This window comes from Xenopus laevis, chromosome 1S (assembly GCF_017654675.1).
Source record: "Xenopus laevis strain J_2021 chromosome 1S, Xenopus_laevis_v10.1, whole genome shotgun sequence".
Lineage (NCBI taxonomy): Eukaryota > Metazoa > Chordata > Amphibia > Anura > Pipidae > Xenopus > Xenopus laevis.
The window spans coordinates 77,630,834-77,646,499 of record NC_054372.1 but is presented as its reverse complement, the minus strand read 5'-3'; the positions used below and the strand labels follow the sequence as shown (position 1 = coordinate 77,646,499).

At 40.5% G+C, this 15,666-nt stretch overlaps 1 protein-coding gene and 1 long non-coding RNA gene across 8 annotated transcripts in view; one reads left to right on the top strand and one right to left on the bottom strand.

Annotated features, from left to right (window-relative positions):
* Positions 1 to 15,666, top strand: part of mapk10.S (mitogen-activated protein kinase 10 S homeolog) — a 228,294-nt gene that overhangs the window by 65,881 nt on the left and 146,747 nt on the right. The gene's annotated exons all lie outside the window — the stretch shown is intronic.
* LOC121399339 lies at positions 5,450 to 6,768 on the bottom strand. Its single transcript, XR_005964931.1, has 2 exons — positions 6,704 to 6,768; positions 5,450 to 6,289 (listed from the first exon to the last, which is right to left on the bottom strand). It is a non-coding gene; the product is annotated as an uncharacterized LOC121399339 (long non-coding RNA).

Genomic DNA, 15,666 nt, shown 5'->3' with positions numbered 1-15,666 from the left:
GGCAATTACTGTATAAAGGGTCTCTAAACCACCTGCACTACAATAACTTATTTTTCTTCAAATGCTAATAGAACTGTGCACTTTAGCAAAACACATGGCATAATACTAACAGCTTTAGTAGTAGCAGTGGGGGTGGTGCGGGTCAGAGAGGAGCAGGCATGGCAGGGCGTAAAACAGCCAGGCCATGCACCTGGTCAAAACAGCCTTGGGAGAACACAGGACTTGCTTTTAGTGCACTGCAAACAAATTAATTTGGCAAAATCAATCTGTGATTTCTTTCAGAATATTTCTCATTACATACAGTACTTCATTAAAAATTAGCATTTATAGCTGATACTTGCTCCTGATGGGCAATCCTGGATCAAACATTACACCTGTTTTGTACATGTGGAGCACTGAGTTTGATATGAGGTTTTGGATAAATAGCCACAATTAAAATGTATGGACTACCTTTTGCTACAAGTTGCCCTAGATTTTAATGTAGAGTGATTCTATAGTTCATAGTGATTACTTGTGTGCAGTTGTTAAACATATGAAGATGGAGCAGACTTTAAATGTGAATTTGGCAGCCACATACTGTGGAAGTGTGGATCACATGGCTCTACAATGAGCCATAAAACAATATTAAAGCATGCTCCAGTTGTACAACAGTTGTACTGTATGTTTCTGCATTTGGGAATTGAGTTTTATAAAAAATTATAACATTAAAGGTTTCACTTGCTTTACCATAGTTGGTAAGTTATTGTATGATGCCTTACTAGTCTTAATTGTAACTAATGCAGTTTATCTAATATAGGACATTAGGGTTAGTACACATAAGGAGATTCGGTGGGAGATTTTGTCGCCTGGCGACTAATTGCCTCAACTTCTGGGCGACAATCTCCCCAAACTGCCTCCTCGTGTCTTCCCATCCGCTATGGTGAAAAGTTGCCTACGCTAAAGCACACGTGGCACTGCGTTTTCAGAAGTCGCCCGAAGTTTCCTTGTGAAGCAAATTCTGAAAACACTGCGCCGCGGCTTTTCATTATAGCGGATGGGAAGACATGAGGAGGCAGTTCGGGGAGATTGTCGCCAGGCGACAAAATCTCCCCGAATCTCCACGTGTGAACTAACCCAAAGTGAGAGAACATTTAGAAAACAATGCCCTTATCATGGTATTATTTGAAGTAGCGTACAGATATAGTGTCACTGACCTTGACAAAACATCCTTGAAATTCAGGACACAGTCTTGTCCATGTTAAAATAATCTGGAGTTATATTTTATTTGTCAAGGAAAGATATGGTTGGCAGAGCCGGGCCAACCCGGCCAGGCGCCCTAGGCAACCTTGCGGGCCACGGCGCTGGCTCAGTGCTCGCTCGACTGCACATGTGCGAAACCGCGCTCCAACGTGCATGCTCAAAACTTCGTTCCAGCGCGCATGCACAGGAGCGCATTTACCCGAAAGATACACACGGCAATCGGGGAGAGAAGGGACCGGACACAAGGTAGGCAACAGAGCAGCTACGTGCCTGGCGCCCAGGACCGCCATCAGAAATCGCAGGGTCCCGTACGACAACATTTCTTGGGCCCCCTGCAAGCCCCACCTACAGGTCCCACCACACAGTAAAAAAAACCAAAAAGATATTGGTGGCTAGGGTTCCCACATGCTAATAAAAAATAAAAAGATATTGGTGGTCAAGCCCGTCATAAAAAAAACATTTGTAGCCAGAAAATTGGTGGCCAGGGCCCCTTAAATGTTCATGCCTTCCCGAAGTCAGCAGCTCTCAGAAAGATGGGGGGCCCGGCTAATCAAGTAAGTGTGGCGTGGCCTGGCCCCCCTTACCCTCGGGCCCCCTACAACTCTCCCCCGTGTCCCCCCCTGATGGCTGCCCTGCTGGCGCCCCCCCAGCTTTGTGCCCTAGGCATGTGCCTACTCTGCCTACCCCTAGTTCCGGCCCTGATGGTTAGTTGAAAACAAAATCATAATATCCCGAGCAGAGCCGGGCCAACCCGGCCAGGCGCCCTAGGCAACCTTGCGGGCCACGGCGCTGGTTCAGTGCTCGCTCGACTGCACATGTGCGAAACCGCGCTCCAACGTGCATGCTCAAAACTTCGTTCCAGCGCGCATGCGCAGGAGTGCATGTACCCGAAAGATACACACGGCAAGCGGGGAGAGACGGGAACGGACACAGGGTAGGCAACAGAGCAGGTACGTGCCTGGCGCCTAGGACCGCCATCAGAAATCGCAGGGTCCCGTACGACAACATTTCTTGGGCCCCCTGGGCTGTGCCCACTGCAAGCCCCACCTACAGGTCCCACCTCACAGTAAAAAAAACAAAAAAGATATTGGTGGCTAGGGTTCCCACATGTTAATAAAAAATAAAAAGATATTGCTGGTCAAGCCCGTCATAAAAAAAAACATTTGTAGCCAGAAAATTGGTGGCCAGGGCCCCTTAAATGTTCATGCCTTCCCGAAGTCAGCAGCTCTCAGAAAGATGGGGGGCCCGGCTAATCAAGTAAGTGTGGCGTGGCCTGGCCCCCCTTACCCTCAGGCCCCCTACAAGTCTCCCCCGTGTCCCCCCCTGATGGCTGCCCTGCTGGCGCCCCCCCAGCTTTGTGCCCTAGGCACGTGCCTACTCTGCTTACCCCTAGTTCCGGCCCTGATCCCGAGGCTCCTCAAATGTAAATGAAAATTGCTGCTACTATTTCTTTGTGATAGTCTGGCAAGCAAAGAATTGGTAGCTTTGCCTGTGCCTCTGAGTCCTTTTTTATACATATGTGTCCATGATGCAGTCAGTAAATATGCTGTCGATTAGGCCTGATATTTTGTTCAGCAAGCCCATTATTGGACTGCGGTAAGGTGGACTGACATATAGGGCCTTATTTATCAAAATCCAAATTTTTCTGACTTTCAATGAAAAAAGTCAGATCAAACTAGAATACATGATTAGACCTTATTTATTATTAAATAAAAAGCACGATTTAATCGGATTGGGGACAAACCCTGAAAAAACTTTTTTTTTCTCCTTTTTCCCGAAAAAGCCAGAATTTTACGGATTTCTGCTCAAAATAGCATAGGGACCCCTCCCATTGACTTATATATATTGTACAACCTCGGTAGGTCTGAGATGCCGGATTTTCAGATTCTGACTTTTTCCATCCTCTGGGTATAATAACTCGAAACATTTTAGGTTTTTTTCCACTGCAAATTCGGATTTTATAGTAGAAAAAAACTTGAATTTTTCAAGTTTTTGGCATTTGGACTTTAATAAATAACCCCCAAAATCTACCTTTATTTCTTTTGCTCATAAAAGGATATCCAATTCAATACTTTTCTTCATTTAAAAAAAATCTACAAAGCTAAAATAGCTGATGCTTTAAACATTTTTAATTTTTTTACATATATGTAATTTTTTTAATGTGAACGATAGACTGGCAAAGATGTAATCTTAAATACAAAAATATTTTTTGGACAGATACCTGCTGTACATAGACAAATACAGTAGATGATAGGTAGATTCTTTACCAACATAAATTGCCCTTCAGAGAGCTAATTCAATGCCATTATTGAGAAAAAAAACAAAAGTGACTATAATCCTTCAGCAAATACTACTTTAGTTTCATTTTCATTTCCCATTGCAAAAATATTAATTTGGGAAAAAAAGCAGATTATTTTGTCCATTAGATAATGACCATTCCAACAATGGGCCAGCTTCAATTCAGTGAGAAAACTGAATTCTGGGAAAAGTTTTTCTCGTTCATGAGTTTTCACGTGATAAACCATGAGAACTTTTTTAACTTACCAGCAGGTGGCACATTGTTACAAAATGAATTATGTTTGCAATTAATAAACAGCGTAACTGATTTGAAACAAAATAATAAAAAAAAAGTGTTCAACAATCATCCTGAGCAATTCATTTAACATTAATTTTTTAAAGGTTTGCATATCCTTTAATACAGCTCAACACCTTGCTGATTGGCATTAGCTATAAGTACCCCTACTTCCTTTTCCATGGATTTGCCTAATGCAGTCCCGTTAAACGTATAAGTGACTGACATATAGTGATGGGCGAATTTATTCGCCAGGCGCTAATTTGTGGCGAATCTGCGTGATTCGCCGCCAGCGAATAAATTCGCAAAACACCCGAAAAAAATTCGCCAGCGTCAAAAAAAAAATTCGCTGGCGTCGGGAAAAACGGACACCGGCGCCGTTTCGCTAATTTTTCACCCATCACTAGTGACATATTAATTTATAGTTTGTTAGCATCTGCAAACACTGATATATTTCTTAAGATATATATTATGTACTTAGAACCCTACTTCAAGTACAAAATGTACCATTGACAATTAGGGGCAGATTTATAAAGGGTCGAATAGTAGATTCGAATTCGAATTTTCAAGTGTCAAAATTCACACATTAGATTTTTTATCCCCCTATTTCAGTGTAAATTCAAATTTTCAAATTTATCACACCTGGATCATGGAAACAGACCTAATTCGAATATGAGCCACTTAACACCTGCCAAGTTCATTTACAAGTCAATGGCAGTGGTCCGTTGAGCCATTTGGAGATGTTCCTGATGTCCAAGATTTTTTCGGGAGTAAAACTCGATTTGTACAAATCGAATACAGATCAAATACGATCTGAATTTTCGGGTCAGAAATATTCAATTGAATATTAGACATTCAAATGTTTTCTTAAATAACCTCCCAGTCAAATTGTGAGTATATTAGAATTTTAAAAAATTCACATTAATTCGAAATTTGACCTTTGATAAATGGGCCTCCCCAGGATGAGCAAAAATTGTTGTCATGTACAGATTCCCAGCAAACTTCCTTTTTTTGCTAACAGCAAAAAGGCAAATTAGAGGCAAATTAGATTAAATGTTGAAATGTAAAGTCATGCACCTGGGATGTAAAAATATCCAAGCCACTTATATCCTTAATGGGACTGCACTAGGCAAATCCATTATGGAAAATGACCTTGGAGTCCTTCTAGAATGATAAACCTGGCTGTAGCAAGCAATTCCAGCAGCAGCATCAAGGGCAAATAAGTAGTTGTTAGTTACAGTTGGGGGGTTCTACCGCAACTGGTGTCTGGGTGTAGGATAACTGGGAGCACTTCAGCCAGGAGACGAGATCTCGGGAGCAAGAAAGACACAGTCAAAGTGACAGTTCAAACTTGCTTCAGCTTTATTGTCCCCCACACTGGGTTTATATAATCTTACACAAGCATATGACATTTGAAACATGAACATATATGGTGTTTGAAACATCGACAAATACTGTGACTTAAGTTTTACCAGGAATAGCGGGTTATAATGGTCTATAGATAAAATAACCTTGTGCTTTTCCTAGCTTCTTCTATTCTTTGTAACAACACCAGCTGTCAGGTTAACCTTAAGCAGTTACAAGCCTATATATATAACAAATATAGCAAAAGAAAACATTTATGGCATTTGTATTGGGAAAGTCTGGTTTTACATTAAACAATATTTAGGCCTATTCCACAATCCCTCCTTTTATCACAAAGTGATAACTTCTAAATAGTGACTTGGGACAACTTGATCTAAAACACATAATTAATGAAGGGACACATTTTATAAGAAGGAAAAAAAAAAGAACAAGAGCAATAGCCTCTACCATAGTTTTCACCCACCCTCCGATATCAGGGAACCAACTAGTAAGCCATGCCCCCCATCCCTCATCAGTGTGCTGTTTAATATTGTCCACTAGGGTACGCAGGACTTCAGGTTGCCTGTGAACTGATGAAGAATGGAGAGATTAAAACAGCACATACCTTTGAAGTCCTGGCACCCATGGTTATGTTTAAACAATAGGTAGAAAAGCGAAAAAGGACCGCACATGCTCACCGCTCTCCCCTCAGGTCAGGTGCTCAGTCATACAGTGTCCCCACTATAAACACTACAAAGACTTGAAAGGCAGATGGCACTTCTGAAAATGGGGTTTATTGGAGTTCCTGCTGGAAAAACGCGTTTCGGGAGTTATCCCTTAGTCATAGGTTAGACAATACCCACAAAAGAGGCAGCTAATAATACAATTTCCGTTTTGGAAAGTAGATTCAAGTCAGAATCGCATTCTTGACCCAAGTTCTGATAATTGGATGGATCAGATGTCTCTCTTCTATGCTTTGTGAAATGCGGGGGAACTGTGAGGATGGCTAGACTCACAAGTGTGCATGGTTCCCCTCAATGTATCCTGTATTAAATTCACATATCATCATTTAATTTCAAAGTATATAAAAGTCCTTGGGGAAAAAGTCTTGGATCTTTAAACATCTCCTGGAACCTGTGAAATGTTTAAATATAATTTAATAACACTTTTATTATTATGGAATGAGATGGTAAATAGTTATAGGATATAATATCTAAACTAACTATCCCTAATGCAAAAAGGAAAAGTTGTGAGAGCACTCCATGGCTTAATAAAAATGTACGAAAATACATTGGAAGTGCTACTGATCTGGCCAAATTAACTACAGACAAAAATTGATCAATGCACATTCCCTGGTCCCCTGTCATATCAGTAATCTATGCAGATGCATGTATTTACAAAGACAGGGGTTTTTTTAGTTACAAAATTATGATCATAAGATTGATAAGCCACCATACCACGTCAAGGTAAAACCCATATGGCGATCCCTAACTATTTACCTCTGGTCATAATTTCAAATGATAAAGCCTACCGGCATAAAAGCATTACCTGAAAAATAAGGTCTCCCGACCTGGGCATTGGCTTCATCATAGGGCTTAGTCCTCCCCCACCATTAGCTTTCAAAGGGGAGAGATAACCTAGACCCCAGCATTGGTTCCTTGAGATTAATCCTCCCCCGCTTGCGGCTTTTAAGAGAGAGAAACTGCCCAGACCAACACCCATTTCCAAAGGCATTGTTCCACCATTTAAAGAAACAGGTGTGGGGGTGCTACAACCACATGGAAAAAAAAGAGAAAAATTGATCAATGCACATTCCCTGGTCCCCTGTCATATCAGTAATCTATGCAGATGCATGTATTTACAAAGACAGGGGTTTTTTTAGTTACAAAATTATGATCATAAGATTGATAAGCCACCATACCACGTCAAGGTAAAACCCATATGGCAGTCGCTAACTATTTACCTCTGGTCATAATTTCAAATGCTAAAGCCTCCCGGCATAAAAGCATTACCTGAAAAATAAGGTCTCCCGACATGGGCATTGGTTTTCATCATAGGGCTTAGTCCTCCCCGGCCATTAGCTTTCAAAGGGAAGAGATAACCTAGACCCCAGCATTGGTTCCTTGAGATTAATCCTTCCCCGCTTGCGGCTTTTAAGAGAGAGAAACTGCCCAGACCAACACCCATTTCCAAAGGCATTGTTCCACCATTTAAAGAGACAGGTGTGGGGGTGCTACAACCACATGGAAGCCTGGCCTGCAGCATAGCTGCTGAACTTCCGAACAGAATAGATCTGCTACAATACAAAATGTAAAAAGGAAAAGCTGTGAGAGCACTCCATGGCTATTTACCTCTGGTTAGGGACCGCCATATGGGTTTTACCTTGACGTGGTATGGTGGCTTATCAATCTTATGATCATAATTTTGTAACTAAAAAAACCCCTGTCTTTGTAAATACATGCATCTGCATAGATTACTGATATGACAGGGGACCAGGGAATGTGCATTGATCAATTTTTCTCTTTTTTTTTTTTTTTTTTTCTATGTCTTTAACTATCCCTAAGCACAACTCCAAACAAACTTTATTTTCTTCTGGATATAGCCAAGTTTTGGTCTCAAAAACGTTCCATCCTGGACATCCAGGGACATCTCTCTGGAATCTTTATGCACACCATGTAGAGCTTTATTTAATTACCATGGTAATGAACTGAACCTAATCAAGGTAACCTACACCCACCCTGTGTGATCTCACTTCCTGTTAATACCCTTAAAAGTCTGTGATTATTTTGTTTGTTTTACACTTAATAAAGGGCAAGCAGCCCGAAACATGTTGTGAAAAATAAGTGAAAAATAAATCACTTAGCAGTAAATCTGCTCTGCGTGCTTTCTCTCAGTTCCTCTGAATCATTGGATTACCTTGTTACACCTGGAGCGGGGGTGTCTTTCTGAGATAGAGAGCTTGAAATTAACCCCAATATTCAGTCATCCCTACGTTGTGCACACATGCACCTGTCAATCACTTTAAACCAGCACATAACAAAATGTGACAGCAATCCTTGTGCAGATGAAACTCAACAAATATCCCTAAATATGGTAAGTATTCTTTATATACCTTTGGTTATATCTATTACAATATTAGTTAATCACTATATTGCAATGCATTATTTTCATTCTATTCCATGAGCACAAATTACAAATCTCACATGCAATCTTTCCTCATGCACTTTCAAAATAAGACAATAAAACAGATGACATCTCCTTTCCCACTTGGAATAAAACATATTTCCTAGGGAAAATTAGAAAGACATTACAACAAGTTTCAGCATATTAGAGATACATTTAAAAAAATAATTTTCTGCAGAGTTGCTGATTTAGGAACATCTTGACGTCCCTTATATTTTATATGAATCCTATTCTTAGGGTCATTCCACTTACCTCCGGAGTTGGTGTTAGTAGTTATAACACAAATAACAGCAAATTTTATGTGGAACTGTATGCTTGGCAACTCCTTGATTGCGGATATGCTCTCGCAGCTTATCGAGCAAGTAAATCCCGGGGGGACGGGAAGTCTGTTTGCCTAAATGAGTCAGCCAGTCCGATGCCCAAACGGCCTTCTGAAGGTATGACCAGTCCTTCACAGTTCCCTTTCATACACTCATTCATACCAGACAAAAAAAGACACTGGACAATTAAACATAAAATTAGTATCCCTTAGGAAGGCTCCCAAAAGTCAGTAGTTCTAATAACTTTGCCTAGAAATTTCTATCGGGACTCTAACCTGATGCCGGATGGGACTTTAACCAAATCCTCTTTTCGGGACTCTAACCCGAGGCTGGATGGGACTTGAACCCAATCCTCTTTTCGGGACTCTAACCCGAGGCCAGATGGGACTTGAACCCAATCCTCTTTTCGGGACTCTAACCCGAGGCCGGATGGGACTTGAACCCAATCCTCTTTTCGGGACTCTAACCTGAGGCCGGATGGGACTTGAACCCAATCCTCTTTTCGGGACTCTAACCCGAGGCCGGATGGGACTTTAACCCAATCCTCTTTTCGGGACTCTAACCCGAGGCCAGATGGGACTTTAACCCAATTCTTTTGTGTCCTCTATGACACAACTGAGGACTCTCTAGGTTCCCCTCTAAAATTGGCGGTCTCGTTGCCGGACGGGACTAAACACAACGTTATACTCACCATCCGGCAGTTTTAACGAGACCCCATTTCTACGATAAACTGTTAGTTACAGTTGGGGGGTTCTACCGCAACTGGTGTCTGGGTGTAGGATAACTGGGAGCACTTCAGCCAGGAGACGAGATCTCGGGAGCAAGAAAGACACAGTCAAAGTGACAGTTCAAACTTGCTTTAGCTTTATTGTCCCCCACACTGGGTTTATATAGTCTTACACAAGCATATGACATTTGAAACATGAACATATATGGTGTTTGAAACATGGACAAATACTGTGACTTAAGTTTAACCAGGAATAGCGGGTTATAATGGTCTATAGATAAAATAACCTTGTGCTTTTCCTAGCTTCTTCTATTCTTTGTAACAACACCAGCTATCAGGTTAACCTTAAGCAGTTACAAGCCTATATATATATAACAAATATAGCAAAAGAAAACATTTATGCCATTTGTATTGGGAAAGTCTGGTTTTACAGTAAACAATATTTAGTCATATTCCACAGTAGTGATGGGTGAATTTGGGGCGTTTTGCTTTGCTGGCTTCCATTTTTTTGCCACCGGCGAATTTTTGTGGCGGTTTTGCGAATTTATTCGCCGGCAGCGAATTGTGGGAATTCGCATGAGAAGGGCAACTAAGCTGGTAAAAGGTACTGGAAATCTTAGCTATGAGGAAAGACTGGCCAAGTTGGGGTTGTTCATGCTGGAGGAGAGGTGCATAAGGGGTGATATGATAACTACAGTATATATAAATATATAAGGGATCATATAATAATGTCTCTAATGCTTTATTTACCAGTAGGTCTTTCCAGCTGACAGAAGGTCACCCATTCCGTTTAGAAGAAAAGAGGTTCCACCTAAATATTCGGAAGGGTTATTTTATAGTGAGAGCTGTGAAGATGTGAAATTCTCTCCCTGAATTAGTAGTGCAGACTGATACATTAGATAGAATTGGATGGCTTTTTAGCAAGTGAGGAACTACAGGGTTATGGAAGATAGCTCATAGTACAAGTTGATCCATGGACTAGTCCGATTGCCATTTTGGAGTCAGGAAGGATTTTTTCCCCCTCTAAGGCTAATTGGAGAGGCTTCAGATTTTTTTTTTTTTGCTTTCCTCTGGATCAACTAGCAATTAGGCTGGTTAAAAAAGTTAGAAGGTTGAACTTGATGGACGTGTGTCTTTTTTCAACCTAACTTACTATCTTACTATGTTAGAAAAGAGAAGTCCAGCAAATCATGTTTTCATTTGGCCCAGTGGTATTTTCTGGATATGTTACATGTGATTAATAGGATGTGACACTTCTCTCTGTCAAATTAGATAAATTGGTTGGCTTATTGCTTGTGAAGACTCCAAAACAAACATGACTATATTTCAAGATCAGTAGACAGGATAATTTATGTTTTTTTTATACAAAAAAAATAGAGAAATTAGTTTTCCCATAATTAAGTTTGAAATGATTTTTCAGGATTTTGCTTCAGATTTCTTTAGAAAAAATTATTATAAAAAGTGTTGCTGAAATTGGACTGTTGTCATGCATGGATCTACACAGCAAGCACGGTGAGCACAGTATAGGTAATATATGATGCAGATATATTCCTTCATTAAAAAAATAGATGACCTGTACATTTTATTATATGTGGGCTCATGGCATGGCAGACTTGGGATTTGTAAGGAAATGTTGATTTGCAGTCTATGTGTAAATACAGGTTTTACAACATGCTAAAGAAATAAAAACAGCAGATGGATGGATAAACTGCTTACATAATTTATATAACCTGACATTTCAGTCTTTTATATAAACTATGCAAACGGGTCTAACAAAAGGATAATACATTCGTGTGTTCAATCATGATGCATGTTAGGTAGTAGTGATGTGCGGGTCAGGGTTTTCCTGACCCGCACCCGACCCTAACCCGCCCTGCTCCGCGCCCGCACCCGTGCTTCCGGGGTCTTTTTATAGACCCGCTCTGCCCCGCCGATGACAGCACAATGACATCACAAAAGGGGCAAGGCGAGCAGACGTGAGACTATAAAATCGGAAGTCGGAAGCCGGCATTTGAGGAGGAGCAGGAGCGAGGAGCAGTGCGAGGTCGATCCGAACCCGCAGGACCCGCGGGTATCGGGTCGGCCCGCACATCACTATTAGGTAGCCATGTGATCCGTCATGCTTATATTGACAAATGTGATACCAGTACCATAACAAAGATAATTCCAGAACTTTGAGCCCTCACGGTAAAAACACTTTTTTAATATTAAGATAGAACCACCTTTCTAATGCATTAGAGAGTTTTGTATGGTCTTCTTATATATTTACATAGTCATATATCCCCTTAAGCACCTCTTCTCCCACCCCCAACTTGACCAGTCAGTCTTCATAACTGAGACTTTCCATACCCTTTACCAAATTAGTTGTCCTTCGGTGTCTAATGTTGGAATGTAGTATGTTTCATTAGTGCAAAAAAACATTGTTAAACACATTTACAAATGTTAGCGACCAAGATTTTCATTGTTAGTGTCCTTTATGACCAATCTGAGATCTCAATGACTTCTAAAAGTTTCCAAACAAATGGCTTTTGCGAACATGTGCAGTGTATGTAATAACATTTTGCTACCACAAAGGGTTTTATTGTGACAAAATATTTAAAGAAACTCCAGAGCAGGTGTTTATGCTAACCTTTGCTTAGTGAATATTCACCAGCGAATTATTTTACATTGTAAACAGTGCTAAACATTCGCAAAAATTCCATTGTAAAAAACGAATGCTATTTTAATTATATGTACCCCATAATTCAATAATGTCCCAGTTGAGCATTGGAGACCAAAACTGCACTGCGTATTTCAGACAAGGCCTTACCAATATCTTATAAAGGGGAAGAATGACCCTATTCTTCAACAAATCCAATCTTTTAATACAGCTCAAACCCTTGGTTGCTCTTGCAGCTGCTGACTGGCATTGCTCGCCAGTTTATTCATTAAGTTTAGTACCCCTAGAGCATTCTGCATTATGGATTTTCCTAAAGTAGTCCCATTAAGGGTATGCATGGCTTGCATATTTTTAAATCGCAGGTGTATCACCTTGCATATATCAACACTGAATCGAATCTGCCACTTAGCTGCCCAGATTGTCCTCATGATTGTAAAGATTGTAATCACTTTTTATTTATTGGAATTACATCATATATCCTCTAATGCACAGGTACTATATCAGATTAAAGCGATTCTGAGAAAATCTGAAAAAGTGGCCTGACTAAAATTGAAATATGCTTTCTAAGTATACAATAGTGTATTGCATCATTTCTTGGTGCCTTGTTCACATTCATTATGAGTAAACATTTATGTATTATATCCTGTGCCAGCCACAGACATTACTGAACTCATCTGAATCATCTGTACCCCTATTGAGTGGGTCTTGAAACGCTGGCTCTGACTATTGTATACACTGAAAAAACTGAATTAGCACATTTTCTTTATCTATATCCTTTATAACCAATAATTTCCATGATTTAATACAGCCATACCTTCAAACTTTACCTAATATATTTAAAAAAAATTTGGGTTAGCAGTGAACTACCAGGAGTGTGGGGGTGCAACTGCACCAGGGCCCGCACCACCTTGGGATCCGCCAGTGTTTTTCTGTGCGCACAAAACCGCCGCAAAAATTGTCTCAAGGGGGTTGGGGGCCCAGCTGCATGGCCTGCACCAAGGACTAATAGCTTATAGCTACATTACTGTGGTTTAGTCTTAGCCTGTGCTACAATCATTTTCTGTCCTTGCCTTACATATTTTACAACTTTTGTTATAGTATTTATTTTCTTTAAAACAGCAACATAACAACTGGTGCTCCAAATCCCTGCCCCCCTCCCTGTTGTGTGTGCATGTGTGCCCTAGATCCTTTAGCCCTGGGGAGTGACAGTGTGGTAGCTGCCAGCATATAGCAGATCGTTTGACTGTCCTCTTTCTCCCAGGGCCCTTTCTGGTGTTGGGTTGTGTTGTATGCTAGCTACACCACTGCTGTAAAAGCAGCTTCTGTCCACATTGACTTGTACTTTTTAAATGCTTCCTCTTATTAATTTCCTTAATTCTGCATTAAGCCACACAGGGTAGTCTTTAATGATCTCACTTTTCCTTCTTAAAGCTATGGGCACACATGGCGGATGATCTGCTTTTGTCTGCCTGTGGATTTTCATATAGCTCCACTGATAGGCAAGGCATCAGCATATGTACAGCTAGCCATGAAAGTGCATAATTTTGCATTTTTGTGCTGAATTCCACACTCACTTTCAGTTAGAACCTACATTATTTTTGAGGGGGTGTATATAGAACATCAGAAAATGGTGGGTCAAGGTTAAAGATTGAAAAGTGCAATATTTATTGATTATATATATAGTGTGTGTGTGTGTGTGTGTGTGTGTGTGTGTATATATATATATATATATATATATATATATATATATATATAGTCAACTACAAGAGGTCCTCTTTCTCTTTGAGAAAGGCTGTCGTGTCAGCCGAAACGTCAGCGTTTGTCCACTGAATAAAGACATTTAAAGACTTCTAAGACCTGTGAGTGCGATCTCCATTTCCAGCTATATATATATATATATATATATATATATATATATATATATATATATATATATATATATATATATATACACACACAATACCACAAGGTGATATTGTATTTCAACGTTTCGGCTCCATGACTCAGGCCGTCATCAGGAAGATTGAGTGATGGAGCCGAAATGTTGAAATAAAATATCACCTTGATTTCACCTTAAAAGTCCTTGGAGTGCGGTTGTTTGCTATTGTATACATAGATAATTTTGACCAGCACCCAGGCAGTTGTTTTGTTGGTTGAGAGTGCACTAGCCAGGACTGATTAGATATATATATATAGTGAATAAAGTACCCCCTCTTGTAAAATATAAGGATATTATTAGTTACCGAGGAGTTTCATGACCATATAAAAACACGAGGCCGAAGGCCGAGTGTTTTTATACAGGTCATGGAACTCCGAGGTAACTTCTAATATCCTCATATTTTACAACTGGGGGTACTTTATTTATTATAATACACAAATTTTAGTGAGTCATGTGACAGAAATGACATCACTACTCACCGTTTATAACTGATGACATCACTACTCACCGTTTATAAGGATATAATTTACAGGATATTCATGGCTTTTGTGTATTATATAGTGGATAATGTACCCCCTACTGTAATTTATAAAGATATTATAAGTCACCGAGGAGTTATGTGACCATATAAAAGCACGAGGCCGCAGGCCGAGTGCTTTTATACAGGTCACATAACTCCAAGGTGACTACTAATATCTTTATAAATTACATTAGGGGGTACATTATGCATTATAATCTAGTTTTTATGTACAGTGCCTTACAGTGGCTGTGTATGTGCAGAGTTTTACTGGCATTGCTTTATGTGGTACAAAATAACACTTTTGAGGCTGTTTTATTTTGCCCTACCCCCCCCCCCCTGATTAAATTTTTTCCATGTAGTTACTTTTTTTGGGGATAAGTACCTTTTGAATTCAATCTGCTATTTTCATTTTCCTTGTGCTGCATTGAGTGACGTCGTCAGTTGCAGGTTAAAGACAGCTGAGGGGGGGGGAGGGTGAATAAAGGAAGGTGACAGAATTCAGGAACAGAGAGTGATGGCTAAATGCGGAACGAAACCGGAGTTTCACTGTGTAAGGACTGTGTGAGGGAGACTGGAATGACATCGTGGAGGGGGAGCTAAAGCAGCAGACACGGAGGAGTAGGAAGTTAAAGTTAAAACGGTGAGTGGAAGGGAGGGGGAGTGAGACAGAGAGGCACTTTGCGAAGGGGAGGGAGATAATAGAAGCATCATGTGACGGGAGCCAGACGGAGGGGGTGGGGCTAGGGAGAGCCGAACCTTACACTGACTGATTTAAACAGGCCATAGTTATGACACAGGAGGAGCGCGCCGTGTAAAGAAAAAGCTGAGCCAGCGAATTACAGAAGCAGGACGCAGTGGAGGAAAAGCGAAGCAGCGGCAAGTGACGTCTCTAGCTTATAAACGGCGCGTTCTGATGTCAGAACGCGCCGTTTATAAGGATATAATTTACAGTCTGGTCCCATAGGGAATTGACCAGACTGTAGATTATATATATATACAGTATTGCTCTGATATAACCTACCACTGCCATGCCAGTCCATTATGCAGATAGCCCTCCCAGTCAATGCTATCAAGATAATGTTGTTCAAACTAAAAGATAGATTTATGAAATATTATACTGAGTAACCGGGAGGATTCCCAGCAACTCAATATTTCTCCCCGTT